At 35.0% G+C, this 18,666-nt stretch overlaps 1 protein-coding gene and 1 pseudogene across 16 annotated transcripts in view; one reads left to right on the top strand and one right to left on the bottom strand.

The window, feature by feature from the left end:
* LOC115857528 (small ribosomal subunit protein uS15-like) overlaps positions 1–10,137 on the top strand; it is a 169,294-nt pseudogene extending 159,157 nt beyond the window's left edge.
* LRRC4C (leucine rich repeat containing 4C) overlaps positions 1–18,666 on the bottom strand; it is a 1,216,832-nt gene that overhangs the window by 682,393 nt on the left and 515,773 nt on the right. The gene's annotated exons all lie outside the window — the stretch shown is intronic.

Raw genomic sequence — 18,666 nt, 5'->3', positions numbered from 1 at the left:
AGAGAAACCATGATTAAGGACCTAAAAAGTAAAGAGAAAATTTTCAATATGAAAAATTTCTAACAGTCTGAACTATGTGTATTTATGATAAAAGGATAATTTGGAGAGACTATCTAGTATCCAGATTTTAAAATGAATTTAAAATTTTGTTCAATCAATGTTTCTCATCTACATAGGTTTTTCAGAATACTTGAAATGTATTAGATGCTGAGGAATAATGTTCAGTGTTCTGACAAGAGTGGTTTGAGTTCAGAAGGAAAAAAAAAATAGAGCAAAGCTATGTGTCATGTATATTTTTAGTTCTAAATATGTTTAAAAACAGAAGGACCAAGCTTAGACTTTAGCAAGCACAGGGAATGGTTTCCCTGGAATTCAGAAACCCTACACAAAACCAAGAAGAGTTAATTGAACCATGACTGGAAAAATGCAAGCTATGAAATGCAGGACAATGGCTCAGTCCATTAATTAATTCATCATAAGACATAAGTTCTAATGTAATCCAAATAATAGCAGGGATTCAATGATTAGACAGTAAATGTTCCAATCTTCCATCGCAGGGAGAAAATTTAAAATTCACAGGAAGTGCCAAGGAATTTTGCAAATCAAGAACTTACTTCTAGACTTCTATAAGGAATGACTTTTCCTATCCAAAAGGACTAAAAACCTTATCCCATGTTTAGAGATTACATAACAAAGCTTACCTCTCAGAGGGAACACTTCTAGAGATGTAAAGATAGCAGTATGCACATATTACTGCTGGTAGAGAGCCAAAGTACATGAATTACAATCTAAACTCTCTTAACTGACCTGCACTTAACAGACTGGCTGCATTAATCAAAGCTCCCTGATTCTCTATAAAACATACTTATTGATGTCTACAGCTGGTTGACCAATCATGGCCAACCATCAAGTCTACGGCATACTTTGCACTTGTGCTTCCAAAACTGACTTGTATGCTAAGCAACAATAGTTGCTTGTATCCAAAACTTTTATGCAGTTTTGCCTTTATTATTATAATTAAAGAATTTGATTAAATATTACATAAGCCTATGAAATATCTTGGCAAAGTGAAAGAGTTGTTGTTTCTATGAAATATAAATTGACTTCTTTGAAAATATTCAATAAAGGAGAATCAGTAAAAATTTTTTGCTGAATATTAGTTGTATTTGAGACATAAAGAGGGGAAAAATCATATGAATATAAAAGAAATCTAATTTCAGATTGTATATCAGATGGCTGTGAGTTCGTGCTTCACACAAAAAAAGAAAAAGTAAAAACCAAGTAGAAACTATGGACATATTTTGAGGTGTACAAATGATAGAAAACTTAGAATTCCTTGGTCTTAGATTGAAAAAGTGGCAAGACAATGTGGGTTCAAAGTTAACATAAAATGTTTAAGTTATGAATTTTATCAGTTTTAATAATTCTCTGCTTTATTTGATTTAAAAAATATTTGACCAACTACTGGTCCCAGCTGCATCAATATTTTAAAAATCAATAACGAGGGCCCTCCATACAAACAGTGGTCATGATACGCACAGGTCTGTGATAGCTGCATAAGAGCCATGTGGCAACAATAGAAGAAATGTCAGAACCAGCTCATCCTGCTTCCTTAAATATATGTATTAAGATTAAAAATCAAAATCTTTTAAAGAAGTTCCTAAAGATGGATCACAGAACACACACGCTGTATTCTCTACAGTTTATTGTATTTAATCACATATAGTCAAATATCTAGAATGCTCATTACAGAATATTGATGTAGTCATTTCAAAAGTCAAAGCAACTCTTTTTCTTTTAGTTTGTAAAGAATCCATTCCAAGTGTTGTCATTTATAGATGCCTGGACTGGGATGCTGGACCATATTTCAAAGACTGCTAGATATACCCCCAAATTAGTTCTCTTTTTCTCTGGCTGAACATTTACATTTGTCAGCTTGTCTTGCACTAGGAATGGCCATATGACTAAGTTTTCTCCAACAGGATGTAAGTTGAAATGATGCCTAGGTTATGAAAACTTTCATCCCGTGATCCTCTGTGCCCTTCTTTATGACACCAGCTAAAAGCAGATGAAACCATACCCCTAGGAGTACTCAGCATGAATACCTATAAGGGACTGTTTCTTGAGAGGGAAATAAACTTGTGTCTTGTTGAGCCATGAAATTTTGGGTCTGTTTTTTAAAACAGCTAGTATGATTCTAATTCAGATCCTTTTTGATTATCCACAGACAAAATCGGGCTCTCCCCAACATAGATTTGTGTTCTTTATAAAACTGTGTCTTAACGAAGAGTATTTCTGAGTAGGAGAGCTATATGTAACAGAGGCACAGAAGATGGCATGGTGATTGCACACATAGCAGTTTTGTAGAAAGGCTCAAATGATTATTTGGGCAAGTCTTATTCTTAGGAGTAAAGACATGCATATAGGAAAAAGCTGGAAACAAAATTTAGGATCAGGATTAGTAGATTAAAGAATAATATACCTGCTTTTCACATCACTTGGTGCTGTGTAATTATTTGGTTTAAGTATGGTTTTCAGTTTTTTCCATTTCAAGATACTTTCTTCCCTTTGTGGATAAAAATTAAAATATATGTGTGTTGGGGGGAAATAGCTTGAGACTGTGTGAATATCCTGTATCTGGGCAATTTTTGCTCTGTGTCTTTAGTGTTTATGTGTTATGATTATGTTATTAGTGTTATGATTCTTGCCTGAATTATTACTACTGTGGATGTTAAATGTTAACTTTATAATTTTTGCACTTTGTATCAGTTGTTATTCTTCTGTTAATAGCAGCTTTCCCTTCTTCATTCACCTAAAAATATTAGGATTCATATATATTCATGGCTTCTTTATTAAATTTATAATATATGTTTCCATTATTCATTTTGATGCATAAATTGCCCTAAATTTGGCCAGTTGCAACACCCTCAGGTTGGTTTCTGTGTTATTTTGAAATGTACTCTTTGGTTTTCAGCATCTTCTTACTCTGTGAATCAAGATGTTCCAGGCTCAACTTGTGCTTTCCCAAGTTACCTGTGGAATGAAACATTTCTCTGAAGACCAATGGTTCTTTCTAAGGGAAAGCAGTTTTTAGAAACAAAGTCTCGATGCTTAGTGTGCTAATTACTACTGAGTATCATTGTTTTTAAGATGCATACTTAGACCAAGTTAAAAAAAAATAGATGGATAGGTGATAGATATTTTACATCATGGGTTCATGTTAATTCTGGGGTTTCTTCTCCACATTTACCCCATTTCATATTTCTATTTCTCTTTCCCCAAAATGATAACACAAATATTTACCCATCCTACAATACGTAAAAAATAATTTGGAATAGCTACTCCAGTACCAACATCAAGCCTACTAGCTAAAATGCAATTGTTTTTATCCTTAGGTTATAATCCCTTTGAAAGTGTAAAACAGAATACTCTGTCCAAAATGCGTTTAGATTTAGTCTTTTGCTATACATCTGATTAAAAGTTAGATTCTGATTTTTATTTGTTTCAGTTTTAGTATTTTTCACTCCATAATTATTTACTTATTTTTGAATGAGTATAAAGTTATTCTAGAGTAAAAGGCAAAAGTATATAAAAAGATAGACAAGTCTCATCTTCTCTAACTCTAATACCTCATAACAACCTACCCCTTGTAGATAACCAACTTCACTAGTTCCTGGCTTATTCTTTCTAAGTTTCTGTTTGTAAACATATGCAAATACAAATAAATATTCTTATTTGTTTACACAAAGATAATACATGAACATATATATAAAGATAGCATACTATACAGGTATGTGTGTATATATACATTTTATATAAATATATAATTACATATGTGTGCATGTGTGAAGTATGATACATTTTATATATGATCTTTTGAACTTTGCTTTTCACTTAAAAAGATATACTGGAAATCATTATCAATCTTAATGAAGATTTAAACACATTTTGGGGGGAAGGGGAGAACCAGCTGAATAGGAATCCACTGTCCGTGCATTTAAGTTGTTGCAATGTTTTGAAACTTATATAAAACCCTGCAATGAATAAACTCATGCATGTTTTCTCACACTTTTGAGCTATATATTCAGGATAAATTCCTAGTAGGACAGCTTGGTCAAATGATAACTACATACATACTGCAGTAATATTTTGCCAAACTCTTTCCAATATGGATGTTATCATTCTACATTCTCATTAGAATCATACGAGATGATTTATTTTCTCACAACCATATGAGCAGAACATGTTGTCAAGCTCTCAAATTTTTGCCATTTGGAGAGGTGAGAGAGAGACAAGTATATTTTTAATTTGCATTTTTCTTATTATGAATGAAATTGACTATATTTTCATCTAAGAGCCTTTTGTATGTCTTTTATTGTGTCAAATGGCTATTTATGTCTTTTGCCCACTTTATGAGCTTTTTGATCTTCCTCTTTATTTAAAAAATGTGATTTATATTAGGGATTTTAGCCCTTTATCTGTGATGTAATTTGCCAATATTTTCTTTATTTTCATAATGGCCTTTTAACTTTGATTTGTTAGTATTTGTCATGAAATATTTCTTTATATTATGCAGTCAAATTTATGAGTTTCAAATATGTTGAATCTAGATTTTGAGTCAGTGTTAAAAAATATTCCTCTACAGTCAAATTACAAATGAATTCAATTTTTTTTGCTTCTAGTACTTTTGTCATGAATTAAAATAAACAAAAATCTAATGCATCACATCTGATGGATTTGGTGTAATTTCTTATGTATAAGAAGGGGTACAGACCCAAATTGATCTTTTTATTTAAAATTTCTCTTTAATGGTTTGAGATGCCACTTTAACTATATAAACATAAAAAAAAAAAAAAACAAATCCTATATATTTGGGTCTATTTCTAAATGTTTCTATTGTGTCTTCCTGATCTATTCATGTGCTGTCATCACTGTTTCTCTTTTTTTTTTCTGAGTTATGTGTACATATTTATTATCCTATATGAGCTTTAGCATCAATTCATCTGGCATCAGTAAAATACTTGTTGGTATTTTTATGGGTACCAGCTAATTTAACTAATTCACTTTACTATCAATTTTCTCACTTAGGGAGAGATTATATCTTTCTGATGTTAAGAAATCCTATCCAGGAATGATAGATGTCTGTCCATTTGTTCAAATCTACTTGTTTTGGAGTGGTTTGTTTTATAGCAATAGCTAACTAATACAGAAGGCTATTGACTTTTTATATTAATTTTACATCTTATTTTTTATCTTATTGAATTATTGCACTGTTTAAATTATTTTTAACATTGATTCTCCAGGATTTTCTAAGTATACTATTATGTCATTTGCAAATAATCTTACTTCTCTTTCAGTTCCATGCTTTTATGTGTTACCTTAATTCCAATGGCTAATATCTCCTATATAGGGTCAAACAGTTGGAGAAGTAGTAGGCACCTCTGCCTAATTCCTGAGTTTAGTGGGGATGCCTCTATAACTTTTCCAGTAGAGAAGTCTATGGCTTTAGGATTGAGGTATTCCTATTTCACTGAATTAAGAAAGTATCCATATTTTCTTTTATTATTGAGTGTTTGTGGGAAATGGATGTTAAGTGTTTTGGAGAACTCAATATTTATAGAAATATTCAGGTGATTTTTTTCCTCAGATCTATTAATGTGATGAATCATATTAATATATTTTCTAATATTGAACATCTTGCATTCCTGAAATAAATCTTAGTGGGTCATTTGGTATAATTATCATAATATAGTATTGAATTCTGTTGCTACTATTTTATTTAGGATTTTTACATAAATATTTGTAACTGAGGTTACTTGGCAGATTTTTTTTTTAATCTTTATAAGGCTTTACTATCAATGTTACAGTTGCTTCATACAAAGAGATTTAGAAAGTTGTGTCATTTTCTAAATTCCGTAAAAATGTATGTAGCCTTGGTATGGTATGGTATTTGAAGGTTCTGTAGAATTTCAACCCTGTGAAACCATCTAGGCTTCCTGCTTTGTGTGTGGTAGTTTTTGATGACATTTAATTTTTTTTTTTAACGAAAAGTGTTCTCCTTAAGCAAAACATTTTTTCAAAGACATTGAAAATATGTACAAATTTCACAAACTGCCTAAATCTTTCTTTCTCATAACGAAAGTCTAATGACACCTGTATATACAGAAGCCACAAATAGTGATGTAAACGCACTAATGACAATGAAACACACCCTCGTCTAAGCCACACTCTGGAACGTGTTTACTTGTGAATATGAACTATGCCAGAAAGTACACTTAAAATGTAATGGAATCCACAGAACGAAGTATAATCCCAAAGGCTAACAGTAAAATATCAGGGTCATGCGGCCCACATGTTGGTGAAAACAAATGGTACTCCAGCTTTTTCTCCTCTTTAAGAGGCATGAACATTCAAATGTGATATTTCTAAACATCCATGAAGGCCGTACAAGAATGTTTTGATACACTGAAAGTAAAATTGTGCAATTACTTGATATGGCATTTTTCAAAAGCTTTTGTTAGACTTGTAGCACACCTCTTCCAGTGTTTTCCAACTTGAAAATTACTGCCTGATGGGTACTCTAAGTATATTCTCTAAGTGAATCCTAAATGTGAGAAGAGAAGAAGGAAAAGAGAGGTGTACTTATTGTCAGAATACAGAGATGGGCTGTGTGGAGGACAGAATGGAGAGATCAGTGCAATTCTGGTTTCCGCAAGGATCTGTAGGGATAACCCTATAATACTGCAAGATCCTATCAACCTGAATGATACAAGTAATTGATTTTCCTTTTTTGGAGGGGAGGAAGAGGGATTGGATTCAGTTGCTTGTGTTATAGTGTTAAGTTTTAAAAATATAAAATTGACAGTATAATGATATAACACTCTCACTGGAATAGGGGTGATTACCTGGCAAATGGAATGATTTTATTGCCTTTTCAGAAGCTAATACATAGGCAATCTCTTTCTCTTTCTCTCTTTCTTAAAACTCATATAGCATATGATCATACATGCATATATTCTATTTATACTCTATATGTTCTCTATGTATGTGTCTGTGTTTATATAGATAAATATTTGTGTGTTCTATAGGTATATATTATTCACACACAAAGAAAAAAAGGATAAAGGGTAAAAAACATTATCACTTGCTTTGAGGGTATTTATAATCTGTTAGGGGTAAGAGTCATTTTTGATATCTTATAATGATATGAGATAGAATAAAATATAGGTTAAATAGAGTTACAATCATTGTACTGTGGAAATACTAGTGAAAGGAGTGATTACTTTTGATATATGGAGTGAGCAGAGAAACAAAGAAAACACAAACAGTTCAATTAAAATAGTTATCTCTGAGCTGAACCTGGAACAACAGGGTTTCAATATATAATGATAACGATGGTGGTGGTGGCTTGCGTACGTATGTGTACATGTTGTTGAGGGGTGTGGTTGTGTTCCAGGCTGACAAACACAGAGTTACACAAATACATCACTTACTTACATGCTGTCAACTTAGCTATCCTTTCAGCATTGAATAAAACCTTCTGTCAGACACTTCAAGGTCTTTGGCTGAAACTACAGCCACTGGTAGAGAGTGACGTGTTGTGGAACTTTTTCTTCCAGCCAAAATGACTAGTACCTGTGGTGCTGAGTAACTTTTCCTTCCACCTGGACATGTAGGAGCAGATCACTTTCAGGAGTCTCTGCTAACCAGGCTGCAATGAGGAAAGTTATTAAGGGGATGGCCTCCGCATTTTTTCCTTTAAGAAACTCACCCAAAGCAAGGAACAAAATGCGGCAATCACTATTCAAGACAGTGTCAAAATCATTCAGACATCAAAACAGGCTATTGGAGTTCACGTGTTCTTTAATACGAACAGCTACTATCTTCCCTTTAGCTTAATTAAGGGGTTGCATATCCTTACAATTAAAGATAATTGCAGAGTGTAAAAACTGCATTGTGATTATAGAAACACCGAATGAAGCTTGGTGACTACAAGACAAAGACCTCATCAACTGAACACCTTGGAAGTGTGTAGCCTTTAAAATACAATTCCTCCTCCCTACAGCTTTTTCTTTTTATAGAGCCCCCTTCTTTCTTTATTCCCAACAGAAATACATTGTTCAAAGTCTTGACTGATTGGAAACTAAGCTGTGGTTTTTCCTTAAATTTTTTTTAAGTTCATAAGTATCAATGGTGCTTCTTTAAATCATTTAGAAGTTGAGTTTGTTCTAAAATCAGAGTTCATTGCATTATTGTTTTGTGGTTCCTTTGGAAACCCTGTCAAAAATATCTTGCTAAATCTCATTTTGTTAAATAATGTCAGTATCTTTCACTTAAAATTATTTACATAGACAGAAGAAGCCAGCTTTAGATGCTATGAAATGTGAAGCACAGGTATTTTTGCCTGATCAGGCACATAGCTTCAATTTAGGGGCACTGCAATAGAAAAAGCAAGGTGATTTTTTTTTTTTTTTTTTTTGCATACTGAATAGGCACTCTAGCTTGATAAACATCATGTTGGATTTTTCTCTCTGAGACTTTATGTAAAGATTTGTAGAACTAACTTACTTGGATAAAAGAAGGAGGGTAAAAGAAATTGTAAAGAAGCCAGTTTAATTTCTCTTTAAATTGACAGAGGCCAATTTCTATCATAAGTTTATATGAGCTTCTCTAAAGAAAAGGTACATGTATTGCAATGCCATAAGCCACGAGCGTGTTCTCTTTCTTGAATGAAATATGAGTATTCAATAAAACAACAAATTGGCAAAGAGCTAAATCTTTAAACTGCTTCAGCAACATGTCATCATTTACTTACAAGACCTGATCAGCTTTATTTATCAAAGAAGCATCCAGCAGTGTCCCTCAAACTAAGCACATGAAGTCAACAAAGCGACAGGACTCAAAAAGTGGTGAACGGATAACTGTAAATAAAAATCTCCAAGGAGAGTTCATTTGGAAAAGAAAAAATCAATTGGTAAATAAACAAACATCTGGGCAATCTTCTAAAAAGTTGTCAATTCCCAAAAATGAATAAGGTCATCTTCGCGTCCTAGCCAATGTGTCGTTGGTCAGTGGTAACACTTCAAACTATCAAAGTGAGTTCGTGGAAATGCATATAAATTAGACATTGATTTGGGCTTAATATATTCATTTTCTAAATAATATGCAAATTTGTGTAAACCTAGATTTTTAAAATAAGATTTAAAGGGTGTAAACTGCAATCTCACAGTTTACATGTTAATGTGGTAATTCAATTCAACGAACAAAGTACTGTGCTGGGTATTATGGGAGCATTACCATACCATTTAGGGAACATACAACTAGGAGGTGAGATAGGAAGAATAAAGTGTAATTTTGCCCCTGATATTATACCTATATTAGCAGTTAATGCAAAATGAGATAACATATGGAACAACTAACACGTGTAAGGTGTCTTTTTCTTTATATGACACCGTCCTTTAATGTGGACTTTCCTGTAACATCGCCATTGAACCTTTGGTGGATAAGAGTTGGAAATAATATCTTGCTTTCTTTCTTACTTTAAATGAGAAAATTTTCTCTGGAAAAGCTATACATTTATCCATTTTTGAATCAATTCTTCTTTATGTAAAATTCTATGTGTTTCATATTTTAGGTTGTGGTTTTAACAATTGAGTTGAACCACACCGCCGCCATCGTAGGTCGCATGCATGCTCCAGGCAAAGGCCTGTCCCAGTTGGCTCTGCCCTACCACCGCAGCACTCCCATCAGGCTGAAGCTGACGTCTGATGACATAAAGGAGCAGATCTACAAACTGGCCAAGAAGGGCCTGACGCCCTCGCAAATTGGTGTGATCCTGAGAGACTCACATGGTGTTGCACAAGTACGTTCTGTGACAGGCAATAAAATCTTGAGAATTCTTAAGTCCAAATGACTTGCTCCTGATCTTCCTGAGGAGCTCTATCATTTAATGAAGAAACCTGTTGCTGTTCGAAAGCATCTTGAGGGAAACAGAAAGGATAAAGACGCTAAATTCCGTCTGATTCTGCTTTAGAGCCTTATTCACCGGTTGGCTCGATATTACAACACCAAACGAGTCCTCCCCTCCTCCCCCACTGGAAATACAAGTCATCCATAGCCTCTGCCCTGGTTGCATAAATTTGTCTGTTTACTCAAGCAATAAAATCATTGTTTAACTAGAAAAAAAAATGAGTTGATGAATTGTTCACTGCTTTCACTGAATTTGCCTTAGTAAACACTGACTTCAACTGACAATATTTGGCATCAACATACAATTCACTTTCATAGAATGATCATATAAAATACATTGAAAAGAATGAAAAATGGTGAAAAGGATAAGGCTATTAAAAAACAAAAAGCAGACAAAAACACAGCAACCACTCACTGAACACAATGGGAATTTTCTGATGACTTAATCCATCCACTTAAGGCGGTGTATCCACAGAAATTTCAAACATAGCACAACGCTTTTTCCTATTAATGAAGTGTATAGACCAGCCGCATGTATCCTATTTCAATGAGTTACTATTTTTACTTTGTCAGTTGTATTATGCAAGTATAGCAGAGTGATAGGAAACCTGGGAATTCACACCTTTTGACCTTCTGTCTTTGTGAAGCATTTATTTACAGTCCTTTTATATATGGTAGTTTCTTTAATTCTCAGATCTATCTTGCAGAGCAAATATACTTATTATACTATTTGTTCAACGGAGACAACGGAAACTCAAAAAGATTAATGATTTGGCCTAATTCACAAAGGTACTGAAGGGCAGTACTTGAATGGCAAGCCACATTTTTAGGATCTCAGAAAACAACCTCTTCCCACTCTACCTGTCTGCCTTGATTAAGATCAGGAGATATAACAAACAACTGTGAATCTCTCATTTTAAGTAACCAAGGGGAATTTTCTTCATTTTCTTATTTCCTTCCTTTTATAACTGTACTTTAAAATTCAGGAATAAGGTTATCTTTTAGTCATACAATATTAAGAATCAAAATAAGACCTTTAAAACAATTACTGTTATGCATTCTGATAGGAATACAGATGTGATTCTATGGAGGCTAAGATTCTCACACATTAAGTTTAGGACATATCCATCATTGATCAATAAGAATTTATTGTGTTATTTTCATAGGATCTAGACTGCTCTGGGTGCCACAGGAGATAGAAAAATAACATATTCAATTCAGAAAATAAGAAAAATAACATATTCAATTCAGAAAATATATATTGAGCATCTATTTTATTCTATGCATTACAAGAGAAAGAGCAGAGGTTTAGGAAGCAAGAAGAATTTCACCAGGAGAATATACAGATGAAAAAGACCTAAAACTATTATTTGAAAATTTTAAGTCTGATTATAGAAACACAACTGACACATATGAAGCGATTCAAGGAACTGAATTTGATGTGAGGTCGAAAAATCATGACAATCCTAGGGTTTAATAAGCTATGTTCATTAAAATTCAGAAAGAATATTAGTAACACAACTATTTAAGACATTTAATCAACCTTAATTTGAAGGTAGAAAACTGGTTGATATTCATATTCATGGATTTATGTGTGGTTTTTAAGAGCATCATAAAATCTGTATATCAAGTCCATTAGATGAATTTAGGTAACTGCAGTAGACAAAATCCAATTAAGTCACTTCTTAGAGGAAAAGTAAATATAATATATGATCTCCAATATTTCCCAACTATATCATATGGTTTATTTCATAGAGTTTAAGAGAGTAAAACACATGCCTATCTAATCACGGACCCACCAACCCATCACGGCACATACTTTGTGATGTTTCCCAGGAAGTGGTGATGAATTTACTCCAATGACATTTGTTCAGCCTGTTTACACAAACTACAATATTTGCATCTAGCTTGGCTGGGGTATTAAGGTGGGAAAAGGAGCAGCAGGAAGGCAAAACTATGGTCATGAAACAAAATAAAAATGACTGTCAAAAGAGGAACAAAGCTTATGGACTCATTAAGCTGGCATTCTTTTTGTCTCTGCTAAGTAACCACATTAGCATTCTAGTAGCACATATTCTTCATTTTAATCTGTATTTAAATAAAGATGATTTTTCTTTGCAGAGTCATAATCAGCATCAACTTTTTTTGAGATATCACAGCTTCTCTCCATTAAGTATTAAACAGTGAAAAGAAACTTAAAATTAATGAACTATCTTGAGTATATTCAAAGGTGTAAACTGCGTGGGTGGCAAATCTGAGAATGTTGGTATAGCAAGACTGGTATCGTATACTCTATCCCCCACTCAAGTACATAACAAACTACGATTCATGACATCGAAATCCACTTCTTTCAAATTTGCATATGCTTTGGTTCCTTTTAACCTCTACCCATTCACTCTGCTGATGCTCGTCATCATTAAATATATATTTACATCAACTTTTACTGTGGCCACATAAAAATACTCTTCCCTAGTGCTAGAAAAAGTAAAGAGAATTAATGAGCGTCACCGTTCAGACATAAAACCAATTAACCTTGATATATGTACGTCTTATTCAACAGGAGGTAACATTTTCATATTTAAATTCTAAAATTTGGGGGTGACAGGTCTAATCCTGTCAACAGTTTATTTTGTTTGTTTGTTTCTTCTCTCCATAATGTGGCTAGGAAAAAACCAGAAACATGTATCGGTAACAGAAAGATTATTGCTGAGAGATTGCCTGGGCAGCTCTCAAAAAGGAGAAGTTTAAGAGAAAATTCTGCATGACCCCTCAACTTGTATGTGTTCAGCTTTTAAAAAGTGGCTGGGGGCTTCCCTGGTGGCGCAGTGGTTGAGAGTCCACCTGCTGATGCAGGGGACACGGGTTCGTGCCCCGGTCCGGGAAGATCCCACATGCCGTGGAGCGGCTGGGCCCGTGAGCCATGGCCACTGAGCCTGCGCGTCCGGAGCCCGTGCTCTGCAACGGGAGAGGTCACAACAGTGAGAGGCCCGCGTACCACATAAAAAAAAAAAAAAAAAAAAAAAAAAGTGTCTGGATCTGTAGTTTGCGCCTATACCTAGAAGAGACAGCTGATGCAAGGCATTATTTTTCCCCTAAGATAAATGATATAAATGTCCTCTAATGTATGATTTCCACTTACAAAAAAAACTTTGGCATAATTGTGAGGGATCGGCCATTTGATAGTATTATAACAATACGCTTCATGGAATAATACATTTATTGTGGCTTTAGCATCATTCAGATCCAAATATCAGCCCAGCTGTGCCATTTAATAGCTGTGATTTTAATGCTTTTGAGGCTCAATGTTCTCATCTTAGAAAAGGGAATAACAAAAACTACCTATTTGATTTTTGTGATAATTAAGCAAGATAAATGAGAACCATCACATTCTCTCATTCAAGGGGCCACCATTTATATAATATATAAATAAGTAGTGCCTCTTGGCATTGTGAAATATGGTAGGCTTGAGTAACATGGGAAAAGCCCTTGCCTCACAGTTACAAGTAGATGCTCAATATTTGTATTATTCAATACCACTGCAGTAACAAAAACAGTGTGAACTTGACATCCTTTGCATATCAAAACACTTGTTTACTGAGCACAGCCACTATATCTTATGCCTGTTTTGGATTTCACATGCCTAGGACAATGTCTGGCTCATAGAACTAGCTCAATATCAATATGTTGAATAGATGAAGATAACATTAATCTTGTATGATTGGTAGACCAGGAGGCCTTTGAAAAGCTTTATCCTTCAGTAAGAATTCCCAAAGAGTTTATGAATAAGAACAGGTATGACCTGGGGCACAGCTCTTTTGTTCCCTAAAGTGAAATAAGCTTTTGTGAATTTTTATTATGAGGATATATGTGTTAATGGTATACACGTAGCCTTCTCAAACTTAAAGTAATGCTAGTGTATGTGTGGGTGTGTGTTCTGAATTTAAAAAGAGCGTGGACGTGGGCCAAATAAATACATGATGCTGGCATTAAAGCACAGACAGATTTAAAGAATTGTAAGAAAACATTCAAAAGGGGAAATGAAATTTAATTTATGAAGTTAATAATTTACTTTTTTTTCTGTTTGGGGGGATCTATACCAATGATATTTTCTGGAACTGTCTACAAGGAGCACTGTGCTCCCTGTAAGCAGCTCTCTCTGAAGATGGTGTTCTTCACTAGAGGTCGAATTTTTGCATGAAGCGTGACTCTTAAACTCACATCTTTGTTTCCATCAACTTTTTAAATATGAAGAAGAGATTGGCTTTTACAGCTTTGTCACTCGCACTGTCAGAAGCCTCTGAGCATGATGAGGAAACTGAGTTTCAGAGAAATAATACGGCTTCTTCCAATGTTACACGGTAGCAGGGGTAGCTGGTACTACTGCACAGGTCTCTTCCTCATCCAGACTTGCCCCCTGACTTAACCCTACTCTCAGTGATGAGTTAAAACCAGATAAGGAACTACTTGTCTTCAGTAGGTATATTCATCCTGGATACCTAAATTTCTTTTATTCGACCAATGTACATTTAATACATCAACAATATCAAAATGGCATCAAAGTAAACTGGGAAATTGTCTTTCACCGATTTCCGTCTCTGAGTCTACCACAATCCATGTCCAAAACAAAAATTGTAACTAGCACCATCTGCTTTAGAGTATATTTCCAAGTCACAGTATTCTAACTCCTTCATGAAAGTTTAGCATTTGTCAAGTTACCAGTGAGTTCACTAGCCCGACAGAGAGAGAATAGCATGCCCTATATGTTCACTCTGTCCAAGTTGTACTAGTCAGTTTCACTCACAGAAACTCAGAGTCAGAAGGGACCTAAAAACTAAAGGTCATGGATTCCAGCCCTAACAGGTTGTGGGATCCTAAAGATTCGAGTCCCAATTCAACTTTACCAATCTTGAGCATTTAAACCTGTGCTCAAGGTAAATCTTTGTTAAGTCTCAGTTTCTTCCTCTATGAAATTAAGACAATAGTAGTTCTCAACTCATAGTGATACTGAAAGGATTAATAACTCATAAGGTTACGTAAAGGAGCTGGCTCTTTCTTACACTTCAGATTCATTTTAAATGTCAGCTCCTCTGAAAGTTCTTCCCTAATTACCTTATTTAAATTGGTCTTTCTGCTATTCTCATCCTGCTTATCTTCTTTATAACATAATCTGTGATAAATGATCTGTTCATCTGCTCATTAGTTTAGCCTCTGTCCCCCCCACAAATCCATAAGCTTTATGAAGCCTGGGTCTGTCTGTATTCTCAAAACCAAGCGGGATAATGCTTCACATAAAACAAATATTAGGGACTTCTCTGGTGGCGCAGTGGTTAGGATTCCACACTCCCAATTCAGGGGGCCCGGGTTAGATCCCTGGTCGGGGAACTAGATTCCACACGCATGCCGCAACTAAGAGTTCGTGCGCCGCAACTAAGAGTTCGTGCGCCGCAACTGAGAGTTTGCATGCCGCAACTAAGGAGCCCGCCTGCCACAACTAAGACCCGGCACAAACAAACAAACAAATAAATAAATAAATATTTTAAAAAATACATTAACAAATGAATAGTGTGCAGTAATCAATTGATATATGTTTATAATCATCAGCATATAGAAATCTGCACATTTCATGTAAATGTTATGCTTTTCGATTATGGCAGTTTGTCTATTTCAAACTTGAGATTTACTTTTTACATGTTTGAAAGACATAAAAAGCTAGACAAAAACATTGTCAGACTAAGAATTGGCAATCCCACTACTGGGCATATACCCTGAGAAAACCATAATTCAAAAAGAGTCATGTACCAAAATGTTCATTGCAGCTCTATTTACAATAGCCAGGACATGGAAGCAACCTAAGTGTCCATCAACAGATGAATGGATAAAGAAGATGTGGCACATATATACAATGGGATATTACTCAGCCATAAAAAGAAACGAAATTGAGTTATTTGTGGTGAGGTGGATGGACCTGGAGTCTGTCATACAGAGTGAAGTAAGCCAGAAAGAGAAAAACAAATACCATATGCTAACACATATATACGGAATCTAAAAAAAAAAAAAAAAATGGTCATGAAGAACCTAGGGGCAGGACAGGAGTAAAGATGCAGATGTAGAGAATGGACTTGAGGACGCTGGGAGGGGGAAGGGTAAGCTGGGACAAAGTGAGAGAGTGGCATGGACATATATACACTACCAAACATAAAATAGATAGCTAGTGGGAAGCAGCCGCATAGCACAGGGAGATCAGCTTGGTGCTTTGTGACCACCTAGAGGGGTGGGATAGGGAGGGTGGGAGGGAGGGAGATGCAAAAGGGAAGAGATATGGGGATATATGTATATGTATAACTGATTCACTTTGTTATAAAGCAGAAACTGACACACCATTGGAAAGCAATTATACTCCAATAAAGATGTTAAAAAAGAAAGAAAGAAAGAAAATTTGATTGGGAAAAAAGGACCACACTACTAAAAACTGTATATAACCCTTCTCTTTAGTGCTTAAAATCTATCCAAAATACCCCTACTAAAGGCTCATCCACCGCTGCTGGTTGACCTCTAAGTGACAGTAAGGTTGTGATCTTATGACGCAGTCCTATCCATTTTTAGACTGCTCCGATTATTAGAAAATCTTGCTTTATGTCGAACAGAAATCAGTATCCTGGAAGTAAGCATTCATTGGGACCACTTCAACCCCCAAAAATGCACAGCACATTTCTAATTTCATATTAACCCCTTATAAAAATAAAGACACCTTTCAAATACTCGTTGATTTTTCTCTTCTCCAGGTTAATTAAATCCACTTCAGTCAATTTTAATCACACATCCATATTTGTATTCATCTTTGTAGGACACGTTTAGCAGATATGGTCACACATTCAGAATCATAACTTGGTGAAGATATTAAAGGAAAACATTTTATTTGTGTAATTATTTATGGGCCCACAAAGCACTTTCACATTCCTAAACGAATGAGATAGCATCTTGGTTTCATGTTCCTTTATGCACTGGTTTATGGAACCTCATCTAGAAACAGTTCTGGGCTATGTATAATAAATTTTCTATATTTTTGTCGTGAGAAAGGTATACAATTATTTCCCCCATGCCAATAGGGTAAACTGCATTTAGGTTTTTCCAAATCTGGGAGTGGCTAGTTTCCTGTTTACTTCTAACATTCACTCATTTATCTCAGAGAAGCCCACACATGGATAAGACACTTAGACCTTTGTGGTAGGCAGGATAATGTACCCCCTCCCTAAAATGTCCACGTCCTAATTTGTTACATTACATACCAAAAGTTTTTTTTTGCACTTATGATTTAAGTTAAAAACTTTGAGATGAGGGCATTATTTTGTATTATCAGGTAGGCCCAATCTAAGCAAAGGAGTCCTTAAAAGTGGAAGAGAAGGGCAGAAGAATGGATTGGAGAGATTCAGAAGTGAGAAGAAACTGACCTGCCATCACTGGCTTTGAAGATAGAGAAGGCCATAAGCCAAGGTACGTGAATGGCCTCAAGAAGTTGAGAATGACCCTCAGCTGACAGCCAGCACGTAAACAGGGATCTCAGCCCTACAACTGCAAGGAACTACATTTTAATTAGCAAAGAAATGGATTCTTCCCTAGAGCCTTCAGAAAGAAATGCAGTCCTCCTGACACCTAAATTTTATCCCAGTGAGACCTGTGGTCAGACGTCTGTCTTACAGAATTGTAAAATATTAAGTTGGCTGTTTTAAGCCACAAAGTTTGTATTAACTTGCTACATCAGCAATGGAAAACTAATACAATCTGGATCTTTGTAAATTAGTATCAGTGCTCTGAGGGGGATATAATTCAATAAGTTTTAGGTTCAGCAAGAGCTGCATTTTTGGAATCCTCCAACCAGTGCTACTCCATACAAACATACTAAAACCCACTCTTTCATGCTTCTGTAGACAAATGCCACAACTTCTCGTTGGGTACAACAAAGGCAAAGTTTGGGAATACTCTTAATGATCAGTGACTTTGTAGCTGAGTTTGTGTATTGCAAAGCAATTTTATTTTTAGTTTAGGGGAAAAAATGTAGATATATGTAATTCAACACTTAAGAACAGTAAATTAACCTCTTCTGTTTCTCTGTCTCTCTCATTTCTATCTTCTCCTCTTTCCCCTTCCTTTCCTCCTCACACTCAACACCACACTATACATGTATTCATATTTTTACAGTAGGGATTATAAGTACCATTTTAATGAAAATGTAATGCATTGTTTAATGAGAATATATTTGTCCCCCAGAAAATGACTGGCTTTTCTCCGCAGCTGTCCTAACGTTGAATACGCTATTCCTTGAACCACACCTATTATCTTTGGAGTTGTCCGATCATTGTTTACAACTCCTTTGAAGATGCTTGCAATAGAGGAAGAATAAAGTTGGTATTGGTTACAAGAGCCCTAAATTTGGTGTTGCCTTAGGATAGCTCCTGGCAGTTCATTCATTCTCTTGTCAAGATTATTTGAAATATGTTTCTGGTACAGAAAGTAATTCATCAGCAAAAGTATACCCCAATGCCAGAATCCCCCTTCCAGCTTGTTTTCTTTCTGTGCTTTTTAAAAATGCCTCCAGTTTGTTAATAATTTTATACTCTTCTTCGGAAAGTTGGCCATTACTCATAACTTTCATGGCATAGAGAGAGAAAATATCCAAGAGAAAAAGCCATATACATTTTG

The sequence above is a fragment of the Globicephala melas genome, chromosome 8 (assembly GCF_963455315.2).
Source record: "Globicephala melas chromosome 8, mGloMel1.2, whole genome shotgun sequence".
NCBI classification, from domain to species: domain Eukaryota; kingdom Metazoa; phylum Chordata; class Mammalia; order Artiodactyla; family Delphinidae; genus Globicephala; species Globicephala melas.
The sequence above is the reverse complement of the archived record's forward strand: the minus strand, read 5'-3'. Positions and strand labels throughout refer to the sequence as shown.